The following is a 13,593-nucleotide window of genomic DNA, read 5'->3' on the forward strand; positions in this document are numbered from 1 at the left end:
TGTTGGGGCCTCTAGGGACATATGTTGTAATGAAATGCAATGAAAGGAGTCACAAGTTAGCCTATGACCCCTTTTGACACATTTGAACGAACCAAATGGGTTCCTAGGGGTGTTAGGGACCTTAGGGACATGTTGTCATGAAATGCCTTGAAAGGGGTCATAGGTTATCCTATGACCACTTTCAATGCATTTGAACCAATTAAATTGGTCCCTGGGGATGCTAGGGCCCTTAGGAACATATATTGTCATGAAATGTGTCGAAAAGGGACATAGAGTTTTCTATAACCCCTTTCAACGTGTTCAAACCATTCAAATGGGTCTCTAGACATGCTAGGGCCCCTAGGGACATATGTTGTCATGAAATGCATCAAAAGGGGTCATAGGTTATCCTATGACCTATTTTGATGCATTTGAACCAACTGAATGGGTCACTATGGGAGCTAGGGCCCCTAGGGACATATTTTGAAATGAAATACATCAAAAGGGGTCATAGGTTATCCAATGATTCCTTTTGATGCATTCAAACCAACCGAATGGGACCTTAGGGGTGCTAGGGCCCCTAGGGACAAATCTTGTCATGAAATGCATCGAACCTATCACCCCTTTCTACCTATTCAAACCAACCAAATGGGTCCCTATGGGTGCTAGGACCCCTAGGGACATATATTGTCATGAAATACATTAAAAGGGGTCATAGGTTTTTCTATAACCCGTTTCAATACATTCAAACCAACCAAATGGGTCCCTAAGGGTGATAGGGCTTCTAGGGACATATGTTGTCATGAAATGCATCAAAAGGGGTCATAGGTTACCTTGTGACCCCTTTTGGTGCATTCGAGCCAACTGAATGGGGTCATAAGTTATCCTATGACCCTTTTTGATGCATTCATACCAACCGAATGGGTTCTTAGGGGTGTTAGGGCCTTTAGGACATATGTTGTCATGAAATATGTCGAAAGTGGTCATAGCTTATCCTACGACTACTTCTAATGCATTTGAACCAACCGAATGGGTCCCTAGGGGTGCTAGGGCCCCTAGGGACATATGATATCATGAAATGCATCAAAAGGGGTCATAGGTTATCCTATGACCCCTTTCAATGCATTCGAACCAATTGAGTGGGTCCTTAGGGGTGCTAGGAACCCTAGGGACATATGTTGTAATGAAATGTGTCCAAAGGGATCATAGGTTATCCTATTACCCCTTTCGATGTATTCGAATCAACCAAATGGGTCTCTAGGGGTGATAGAGCCCCTATAGACATATGTTGTCTTGAAATGCATCAAAAGGGAACATAGGTTATCCTATGACCCCTTTTGACTCATTTGAACCAACCAAATGGGTCCATAAGGGTGCTAGGGCCCCTAGGGACATATGTTGTCATGAAATGTGTTGAGAGGAGTCATAGGTTATCCTATGACACCTTTTGATGCATTTAAACCAATTAAATGGGTCCCTAAGTGTCCTAGGGCCCCTAGGGACATATGTTGTCATGAAATGCGTCAAAAGAGGTTGATGCATTCGAACTAGCCAAATGGGTCCCTATGGGTCCTAGGGCCCCTCAAGACATATGTTGTCATGAACTACATCAAAAGAGGTCATAGGTTATCCTATGACCCTTGTTGATGCATTCTAATCAACCAAATCAGTCCTTAAGGGTCCCAGAGCCCCTAGGGACATATGTTGTCAAAAAATGCATCAAAAACTTATGACTCCTTTTGACACATTCAGACCAACCAAAATGGTCCCCAGGGGTCCTAGGGCCCCTAAGGACATATGTTGTCATGCAATGCATCAAAAGGGGTCATAAGTTATCCTATGACCCGTTTCAATGCATTCAGACTAATCAAATGGGTCCCTAGGGCTAAGGACATATGTTGTCATGAAATGCATCAAAAAGGGTCATATGTTATTCAATGACCTATTTTGATGCATTAGAACCAACCAAATGGGTACCTCGGGGTCTTAGGGCCCCTAGGGACATATGTTGTCATGAAATGCATTGAAGGGGTCATAGGTTACCTTATGACCCCTTTCAACACATTTGGACCAACCAAATGGGTCCCTAGGGGTGGTAGAGCCCACACGGATATATGTTCTCATTAAATGCATCGAAAGGGATCATAGGTTATCCTATTAGCCATTTCAGCACATTCAAACCACCCAAATTAGTCCCTTGGGGACTTAGGGACCTATGTTTTCATGAAATACATCGAAAGGGGTCATAAGTTATCCTATGAGCTCTTTCGACGTATTTAAAAAAACCAAATAGGTCCCTAAGGGTCCTAAGGCCCCTAGGGACATATGTTGTCATCAAAAATGTTGAAAGGGGTTATAGGTTATCCTATGACCCCTTTCGATGCATTCAAACCAACCAAAGCAGTCCCTAGGGGTGCTAGGGCCCCTAGGGACATATGTTGTCAACAAATGTGCTGAAAGGGTTCATAGGTTATCCTATGACCCCTTTTGTCACATTCAAACCAACTAAATTGTTCCCTAGGGGTCCTAAGGCCCCTAGGGACATATGTTGTCATGAAAAGCATTGAAAGGTGATGCATTCAAACCAACCAAATAAGTCCCTAGGAGTCCTAGGGTTCCTAGGGACATATGTTATCTTGAAAATGTATTGAAAGGGGTCATAGGTTATCTTATGACCCCTTCTAATGCATTCAAACCAACCAAATGGGTCCCTAGGGGTCCTAGCAGCTTTAGGGACATATGTTGTCATGAAATGTTGTTGAAGGGGTCATAGGTTATCCTATGATCCCTTTTGAAGCATTTGAACCAACCAAATGGGTCTTTAGGTGTCCTAGGGCCCTTAGGGACATATGTTGTCATGAAATGTGTCTAAAGGGGTCATACATTATTCTATGACCCCTTCCGATACATTCAAACCCACCAAACGGGTCCCGAAGGGTCCTATGGCCCCTTGGGACATATGTTGTCATGAAATGCGTCAAAAGGGGTCATAGGTTATCCTATGACCACTTTAGATGAATTCATACCAACCAAACTAGTCCCTAGGGGTCCTAGGGCCCCTAGGGACATATAGTCATGAAATATGTTGACCCCTAGGTTATCTTATGACCCTTTGCTATGCATTCAAACCAACCAAATGGATCCCTAGGGGTCCTAGGGTCCCTAGGGTCATATTTTATCATGAAATGCATTGAAATGGGTCATAGGTTATCCTATGGTCCCTTTCGACTCATTTGAACGAACCAAACGGGTCCCTAGGGGCACTAGGGCCCCTATGGACATATGTTGTCATAAAATACATGAAAATTGGTCATGTGTTATCCTATGACCCCTTTCGACGTATTTGAACCATCTAAATGGGTCCCTAGGGGTGTTAGGGACCAATGAACATATGTTGTCATGAAATGTGTTGAAATATTCAATACATTCAAACTAACCAAATGGGTCCCTAGGGGCGATAGGACCCCTACGAACATATGTTGTCATAAAATGCATCGAAAGGGGTCATAGGTTAACATATGACTACTTTTGACAGATTTGAACCAACCAAATGGGTTCATAGGGGTGATAGGGCCCCTAGGGACCTATGTTGTCATGAAATGTGTCAAAAGGGGTCATAGGTTATCCTATGATCCTTTTCAACACATCTAAACCAACCAAATGGGTCTGTAGGGGTACCAGGGCCCATAGGGACATATGTTGTCATGAAATGTGTCGAAAGGTGTCATAGGTTATCCTATGACCTCTTTCAAAGCATTCAAACCAACCAAATGGTTTCTTAGGGGTGTTGCGGCTCCTAGGGAAATATGTTATCATGAAATACGTCGAAAGGGGTAATAGGTTATAACACCCCTAGGGACATATGTTGTTATGAAATGTCTCGAAAGGGGTCAAAGTTTATCCTATGACCCCTTTTGATGCATTCAAACCAACTAAATGGGTCCCTAGGGGTGCTAGGGCCCCTACGGATGTATGTTGTCATAAAATACATCAAAATGGATCATAGGTTATCCTATGACCCTTTTCAACATATTTGAACCAACCAAATGGGTCCGTAGAAGCGCTAGGGCCCCTAGGGACATATGTTGTCATGAAATGCGTTGAAAGGTGACATAGGTTACCTTATGATCCCTTTTGACACATTCAAATGAACCAAATGGGTCACTAGGGGTCCTAGGGCCCTAAGGGACATATATTGTCATGAAATGCATTGAAATGGGTCATAGGGTATCCTATGACCCCTTTTGATGCATTCAAACCAACTAGATTGATCCCTAGGGATCCTAGGGTCCCTACGGACATATGTGGTCATGGAATGCATTAAAAGGGGTCAAAATTTATCCTATGACCCTTTTCAATGCATTCGAACCAACCAAATGGGGCCTTAGGGGTTTAAGGGCCCCTAGGGACATATGTTGTCATGAAATGCGTCGAAAGGGCCTATTAATGCATTTGAACCAACCAAATAGGTCCCTAGGGGTTCTAGGGCCCCTATGGACATATTTTGTCATTAATTGCATTGAAAGGGATCATAGGTTATCCTATGACCCATTTTGACACATAAAAACCAACCAAAATGGTCCTTAGGGGTCCTAGGGCCCCTAGGGACATATGTTGTCATGAAATGCATCGAAAGTGGTCATAGCTTATCCTATGACCCTTTTTGATGTATTTGAACCAACCAAATGGGTCCCTAGGGGTGCTAGGGCCCCTAGGAACATATGTTGTCATAAAATGCATTAAAAGGGATCATAGGTTATCCTATGACCCCTTTTGATGCATTCAAATGAACCAAATGGATCCCTAGGGGTGCTAGGGCCCCTAGGGATATATGTTGTCATGTAATGCATTGAAAGGGGTCATAAGTTAGCCAATGACCCCTTTTGATGCATTTGAACCAACCAAATGGATCCTTAGGGGTTTCAGGGCCCCTAGGGACATATGTTGTTATGAAATGCCTCAAAAGTGCTCATAGGTTATCCTATGACCCATTTTGACACATTTGAACCAACCAAAAGGTTCTCAAGGGACATATGTTGTCATAAAATGCGTCGAAAGGGGTTATAGGTTTTTCTCTAACCCATTTCAATGCATTCAAACCATCCAAATGGGTCTTTAGGGTTCTTAGGGCCACTAGGGATATATGTTGTCATGAAATGCATCAAAAGGGGTCATAGGTTATCCTATGACCCCTTTTAATGTATTGGAACCTACCAAATTGGTCCCTAGGGGTCAAAGGGCCCCTAGTGACATATGTTGTCATAAAATTCATGGAAAGGATTCATAGGTTATCTTATGACACTTTTTGACACATTTAAAATAACCAAATCAGTTCGTAGGGGTCCTAGGGCCTCTAGGGATGTATGTTGTCAAATTTTTTGAAAGGGGTCATAGGCTATCCTATTATGCTTTTTGATAGATTCGAACCAAGAAAATGGGTCCCTAGGGGTTCTAGGGCCCCTAGGAATATATTTTTTCATGAAATGTGTCGAAAGGGGTCATAGGATAACCTATGACCCCTTTCAACACATTCAAACTAACCAAATTGGTCCCTAGGGGTCCTAGGCCCCCTAGCGACATATGTTGTCATGAAATGCATTGAAAGGTGTCATAGGTTATACTAAGACCCCTTTCGACACATTTGGATCAACCAAATGGGTTTGTAGGGGTTCTAAGGCCCCTAGGGGCATATGTTGTCATGAAATGCATCAAAAGGCATCATAGCTTATTATATGACCCCTTCTGATGCATTCAAACAAACCAAATAGGTTCATAGGTGTCCTAGGGCATCTAGGGATATATGTTGTCATGAAATGCATACGCATTCGATTGAATCATATATTATATCCTATTAAATATAGTAATAATAATAATATATTACTATATTATATTTATTAATAATAATCATAATAATAATTATATGCAAATATTATATTTAATAAAATACTAATATATAATAATGTACAAATTTTTTCACGTTGCCCACACTTGCCAAATTTTGACTTCCCTCCAAACTTTGGGTATCCATTTCGGGTACCTAATATCATATCAGGTATCTGATTTGGGATCAGATACTCGATATGGGATTGGGTACCCGAAATACTGGCATACTTTTTCCAAAACATTCTCTATCATTCTAAACCCGATAATCACATTTTTTTGTGGGTCATTTTCATGGAATTGGAGAAAAATGATTTCTTGTGGCCCATATGATCAAAAAAGATTCTATAATGTATGATTAGATGTTTGATTTTTTTTCTGAATGGGGAGCAATAGTCGTCGAAAGGCTAAATGCAAAAAGAAGGTATCGAATGTAGACATTGCAACATATAGGGAAAGGGACAAGGTAAATCATTGAAGAAAGAGACAAGGTATGTTAAATGTGAGTTAAGTTGATGATGTATTGATTGAAGGTAAAATCATAGAGTTGAATAATAAATATATACAATTGGGGAATGAAAATGTACCAATTGATAATGATAATGCTAGGATTGAAAATTTAGAGAATGAAAATTTGGAGAATGAAATTTTACCAGTTCATAATGCAAATTGCATGATTGACCATGTCAAAAAATACAATGTGCAATAACATTACATATCTCTTAATTATAATCGACATGAAGGTTCTAGAACACCAAAATGGATAATTGAAATTGATGAAATGATTATTACCAATTTAGAAGGGAAAAAATCACAAAGAACCATTCGGTTATGGGCTTCAAGACTATATAAGATGTTTTTCAACAACAAGACAGTGGTGGAACAATGTCAACTTTTTATGCACTTATTAAAGATGCAAAAGATGAGACCTATGCTTTCCAAATTGAAGATTCATGTCAATAAAAAATTGGAAAGAAATGTCATTATTTTGAAAAATCTTTTCAATTTTCTCAATAGCATTAGGAAAAATAGTAGGGAGAAGGATAAGAGAGTTGCTCGAAGGGTTATTACAACCTCTTTGGCAAGTCATCTTTTGAGAAAGGGTAGATATATGAGGTAAACCTGTATTGACTCGAACCTAAATTGTACAACTTTGAGAAGAACATGTTACATATTGTGCAACCCCCCCCCCCCCCAAATATTTGAATTTTAAATACTTGCCCACTCAATGGTCACTTCTTGGTTTAATGTTATTTTAAACATCCCTAGGAATATCAAAAAAATTAAATGATTGAACCTTATGATATTCCTTATTTCTTAGGTATATTTTTGCAGGCCCGCAAGTCCCCCATCGTCGGATTGAAAGATATCTACAATTGGTGCTATCTCGCTATGGGAAGTTGCACAATCCTTTGCCATAGCAACATAGCACCTTTTGGCCGCGTGGCTAGTGGGTCCTCATTTTTCTCGTTGTTTCTTTGGCATCGAGTTTTGATAGATCCACAGTGGGTGCTATGGCATTATTAGAAAATTTGTGTTCCTCACCGTTAGTGACATAGTGCCTCGGCGATGCGTAGCACAAATGACATCATGGGCTCGCTTTCTCCAAAGTATTATTATGGCTCATCCTTGGTGGCAATTTTCAAGTGGGTCATAGTACAGTAGTGATGTTTCATTGGTCCACTTAGCCAACTCGGTGTGCAGTTTTATAATTTTGTTGATTGCCGCTAGATCTAAGGAAAATCGATGGTAGGCACTATCTCACTATGGAAAGCTATGAGGATATTACGCAAAGTGACATAGCACCATTATGCCACATGGATCAGTGGGGCCAAGTCTCACCAAGATTAGGATGCCAAGTTGTGCCAGGTGGTTGCCAAGTGTTTCGTGGGCTTAGAAGTTTTAAGGGCAAAGCGTAGTAATACGGCGAGTCTTCACAATCGTCAGATCAGTCTGAATCCACAGTGGGCACTATCTCACTATGGAAAATTTCTTAGAGGATACGCATAGCGACATAGCACCTCAGTGACACATGTCCTAGTGGGTTCGGTGGAGACATTGACGGTTAGCGATCGGCAGTTAATGTGACCATCGCAGTCAAGGTTTGTAAGGTGGTGTAGTCAGTTTGAATATCTGGTCAAATTCAAGGAGACTCGCAAGGTGGCATAAAGAAATGAATTGATTGGTCCACATGGCCTGTTTCGCTTACAATGTTCGGTTGACCCATTGAATCTATTGATTCATGTGCCAAAAATGATAAGAAATTGAGGTTTTACATGAATCTAATCTTCATGATCATTTCCAACCACTAGAAGTGAATGTAAAGTATGCAGAGACACTCTACCCCTTGATCTAATCTATCTACTTCATCAGAGCACAGTTATAGCACTACCTCTGTCTTCTCAAGGCCCTATTTTAGTTAACAGTAAGATTTTGTGGTACCTAGAGCTATACTTAGATCAGATTTCTTCAGATCCCCATGATTGTTCTTGGTAGAGCCTTGATGGCAGTGGTTGCAAGATAGTTTTGGAGGAAAAATCTCAGTTATGCCTAAACTATAAAGGCAATTTTTGTGAATTTTGTAAGGGTCAACTTTTCTCTATTTTCTCTATTATTGCTTTACAGTTTCTCAATGTAAATTCCCTTGTGCCTCTGAACTACATAATTTTTTGCCTTATCTCTTTCAGCCATTGGTATGCAAGTGCAAGAACTCTTTACCTCTTACTGGTATTTTGTAGAGATCTATGATCTGCATGACTGCATCTCCTTTGCCTATGAATGATAATTTAAGTGAATCTCTCTTTCCTTGTGTCATTCATCTTGGTCTTTTGATCTGCATGTGATTATTAGATTAAAGCAAATTTGAATGTGTACATCCTTAGTTTCATTCTGGTTCAAAAGTGCATATATGGGCAGAGATTGGTTTGAACACTCTATTTTGGTGCATCACCTCTTTAGATTAGATTAGGTAGATTTTCTTTCATGCTCTCCTTCTCCCTTTTCCATTCCAAGAGTAGTTAGGTGCACCCTAATAGTAAGAGGAAGCCGACCTTCTCTAGAGACTCAACCTCACAGTTCAAGTCCCACATCTTGGAGGTTGTTTCCATGTTTCACTAGGTTGTCCTCATGCATAGGCTTTGGACAAGGGTGCAAACCTCAATGACAACAATTTTTGGCATGCCCAGTGGGACAACTTTTCAAAAAATTTCAAGCCTACTGGTGTCAAAAGGAAAGATTTCAAGATCAATACCAAGGAGATAGTACCAGCTTTGGTGTTTAAGCCTTCAAGAGGCTCATTCTTCAAAGTACTAGGTGACTCTGAGCTTCAAATACATATCTAGTTTTAGACCAAAGTTGCGGTGATTCATGCCCATATCTGAAACAAGGGCATCTTCTAGAGGTAAGTTTCAGTATCAAGAGCTTTCATTTTCAAATCCTAGAAGAAGGAAGACTAGAATATCTTTATCACCGGTTAGGAGTGCAATAGTAACAAATACACCTACAAGATCTATCTCTACTCCTCCTACTGTTAAATCTCAACCTAGATTGCCATCAGTACATATCAATAGATCACTTGTCTATATGGCATTACCTAGAGCTCATACTTTTTCCACCTTTAATGGTGAGAACCCTCTCTTATTAGCCCAAAGACATGACATACCAGTAGCTACCCTCAAAAGTATACCAGAGTTTACTAGTGAAGCTTCTATCTCTCCCTCAGAACATATTCAAGAGGTTGAAAATGTTTGCAATATCCATGGTATTATAGAGGATGATGTTGCATTTAGGCTCCTAGCCTCATCCTTGAAAGGAAAAGCACTACAATGGTATAGAGGTCTAGCTCATGGTTCTATAATAGATTGATATGGAGTAGGAGTAGGATTGTGCAAACATTTTGAGCATAAAAGTGACTATTTGTCACTTTTAGAGTAGTTGACTACTATAAAAAGAGCCCCCCATGAATGTATGACTGATTTTAACTATAGATTTCAAAAGATATGGGATACAATACCTACTTCAGTGAAGCCTACCCCTAGTAATGCCTTCTTGCATTACCTTAGAGCTTTTAATAGTGATATTGCCACTACAATCCAAACTATGGGAGGAGATATCTTGCCCAATGCTTATGACATAGCAATAAAATCAAAGCACAACCTAATACAAGGAGGTAAACTAGCTCCAAGGTCTCCTATGCCTTTCTTTCCTGATGTTCCAAATCATCAACCAGCAATGGCTCCCCTTCCCACAACTTCTACATCACAATCCCTTACTCTAGTCCCTCAAGCTTCCACATCCTCAAATGGGATAGATGAAATCAAAGAGATGATGCAATCTTTGATGCAGAACATGGATAAAAGAGAAAAGAACCTAGAGAAAAGATTGCAAGATTATGGGAAGAAGCTGGAGGATAACTCCTCTATGATGCAGAAAGTAAGCAACAAGGTTTCAAAAGACATAAAGCTCAAGGTAGTAAGCCTCATCAATTGCAATATCAAACTCCAAGCAATGGTAGGCCTCCAAATCCTAATCATTGGAACAATTCTTTTGATTAGAATAGGCAGGGTGGCCATGCTTCAACCTCAAATGTAAACCAAAGTAGGGCCATAGTCCCTCAAAACAATATGGCTCAAGAAAAAGATTTTTGTCCCTCCTATAACTACTCCTATACCTATTGTATGTGTCATAAGGCTGAATCTTTTATGGCTTTAACAGTCCAAGAACCTGCAGCAAAACAATCATACAAGGAGGACCAATTTAAAGATGCCTCAGATATGCAAAGATAGGGCAATTGCTCCTTTATGAATCATCAAATGGAGGAGCATTGTAATGTAAACTAGGGTTTCATTGCTCATAACACTAGAAGAAAAAGAAGAGCTATGGAAGATGTTGTCCCTCCTTCTCCCAAGCAAGCCTCAACTTCAAATGTGATATCTCATGAGCAAGCAGTAAACAATCAATCAAGTACCTTTCAGTAGCAAAGGCAAAATCATGGTAGAAAAGATGCAAGTGATCCTCAGGTTATTCCATCTCAACCTCAATCAATTGTAGCTCCCAATGCTCCTACCAAAGCACCTGCTATGTCATTCAGTGTGGTAGAGAAAATGAAGAAGATAAATGTGAATATCTCCATGTGGGATGCCGTTGCTACTATACTAATGCAAAAGAGGTTGCTGTAGCAAGAATTGGAAAGAATTGAAACAAAGGATTAGACACTCAGTATGGAAAGTGCCACAAGCCTATTAAAACCATCAAGGGAGGTAGAAACAATTAAAAAGGTTAGACCTTCTCAATTCTATGTTTCTCTAATTATAGGGGGCAAACTAGTCCATAATTTCATGATTGATTCAGGGGCTAGTAGTTTAGTGATGCCTAGGTGTGTTGTTGATGCTTCAGGAATTAAATATGAGCCCATTATTAGGGATGTATTACAGTTGAATGGAAGTATTTTCAAGACTATAGGGATCCTTAGGAATGTGGAGATGGCCTTACATGCATACCCTAGTTGTATTGTAACCCAAGATATCTCTGTTGCTGAGGTCAAGCCATATTTTGCCATCTATCTGTCAAGAGACTTCACTGCCCAAATAGGTGATTTCATATCTTCTGATTGGTCATATATGTATTTTAAAATGAGATATGGAGCCAATGCTTCAATTAGAGTAGAGCCTCAAGCCCTCCATCATACTGAATCTTACATCCCCAACCCCATCAACATAAATTTCCCTATTCTAGAGATGGATGAGAATGACATAGTGAATGAGCCCACCACTCCCCTAGTAGAGATACTTGATTTTTTTTTGGATGAATGGGCTAACGCATATAAACTTGACCCTATGTCAAAAACCCTTGAGATAGGTCTTAGTACATATTGTATATTGGAGAAAGATGCTCTAGTTCCCAATCTTGTGGGTACTAAAGAAGATATGAGTGGGATATGGAGTATGTACTTTGATGGATCAAGGAATAAGAATGGGTCAGGGGCTGGTGCGATGTTGATTTATCCTACACAAGTAAGGTACTACTTCTCCTTTAGGCTTCAATTCAGTTGCACTAATAATGTAGCCAACTATGAATCCTTGATTCAACGTCTCCTACTTGCTCAAAAATGAGGAATTCAAGCCTTAAGGGTGTATGGAGACAGTGAGTTGGCGCTTAATCAATTGAGGAATCAAAATACCACCAAGAATGGTTTGCTCAAGTCTTATAAACATAGGGAATGGGATTTTCTTGAAGGTTTCAATCCATTTAATATTCAAAACATCCCTAGAAAGGAAAATAGGCATGTTGATAGACTTGTAGCAATAGGTGCATCTTATGATGTGCTAGGGAATCTTGAGAAGGAGAAGAAGCAACAAATCAAAGTGGTAGTAAGGCCTGCTATCCCTGATAACAACATCCATTGGCAAGTGTTTTGAGTCTAATGAGAAAATTGTGAGCTTCTTGCAGAATGAGGCAAATTTTTCAGAGAGAAATCAATCAAGACTGTAGGATTAGTATGGTGACCAAATCATTCATCTCAATTCTAACAAATTTCTTAAGGGTCACATTACCTTAGAGAGTGTTTTTAATCCTAATGATCAAGCAAGAGGTAGAGGTATGAACCTAGCTACTAAAAAGGATGATCATATTCCAGTCATGGTTGCTAATGGAAAATCCTTAAACATTGGGAAGGTATGTTCTGAAATTGAACAAGAAAATTTTATTCATCTATGTCAAGAATTTAATGATGTATTTTCTTGGACATATGATTACTTAAATGGCTTTGACCCAAGGTTGTTTCAGCATACCATAGATTTAATTAATGATGTAAAACTAGTAAGACAAAAACAGAGATTAGTGAATCCTAAAATTGAACCCTTAATGATAAAGGAGCTACCCAAATTGATTGAGGCCCACATAATTTTCCCTATCAAACACTAATCATGGGTAGCAAACCTTGTCCCTGTTAGGAAGAAGAATAGAGAAATTAGATTGTGCGTGGACTTTAGGGACCTTAACCAAGCTTCTCTTAAAGATCACCATCCTCTCCCTTCTATGGAGCAGATTTTGTCCAAGGTCAATGGTTCAAAGAGATTTTCATTTCTTGATGGATTTTCTAGCTACAATCAAGTGCTGGTTAAAGAGTCTGATAGATACAAGATGACATTCACCACTAAATGGGGTACCTATGCTTATTGTAAGATGCCATTTGGGCTAACCAATGCAGGTGCTACATTTTAGAAGGCAGTGGAGATGGCCTTCAAAAGATTGATTGACAAGTTTGTCTTAGTTTACCTTAATGATATTATAGTGTATTCTAAGAATGCAGAGGATCATTTTGATCATTTAACATAGGTATTCCTAAGATACAGAGAGTTTGGGGTTTCCCTTAACCCAAGCAAGTGTGTCTTTTCTACTAACCAAGGAAAATTATTAGGACATATTGTATCTGAGGATGGCTTAACCATTGATCTAGAGAGAACAAAAGCAATACTTGCCCTTCCTCTTCCTAAATACAAGAAAGGGCTGCAAAGTTTCTTAGGTAGGATAAATTTTGTGAGAAGATTTATCCCTAATCTTGCTACCATGGTGAAACCTCTTACAGCTATGCTCAAGAAAGGTATGGTCTTTGCATGGACCAAGGAAGGAAAGGAAATTTTTGAAGAGATCAAGACAACCATAGCCTCAGCCCCTACTCTCATGAATCCAAATTTTGAGAAAGATTTCATCCTTTATACCCTAGGTGGTGAGTCA

This window comes from Cupressus sempervirens, chromosome 2, assembly GCF_028749045.1.
Source record: "Cupressus sempervirens isolate cs-2001-9-10 chromosome 2, ASM2874904v1, whole genome shotgun sequence".
Taxonomy (NCBI): domain Eukaryota; kingdom Viridiplantae; phylum Streptophyta; class Pinopsida; order Cupressales; family Cupressaceae; genus Cupressus; species Cupressus sempervirens.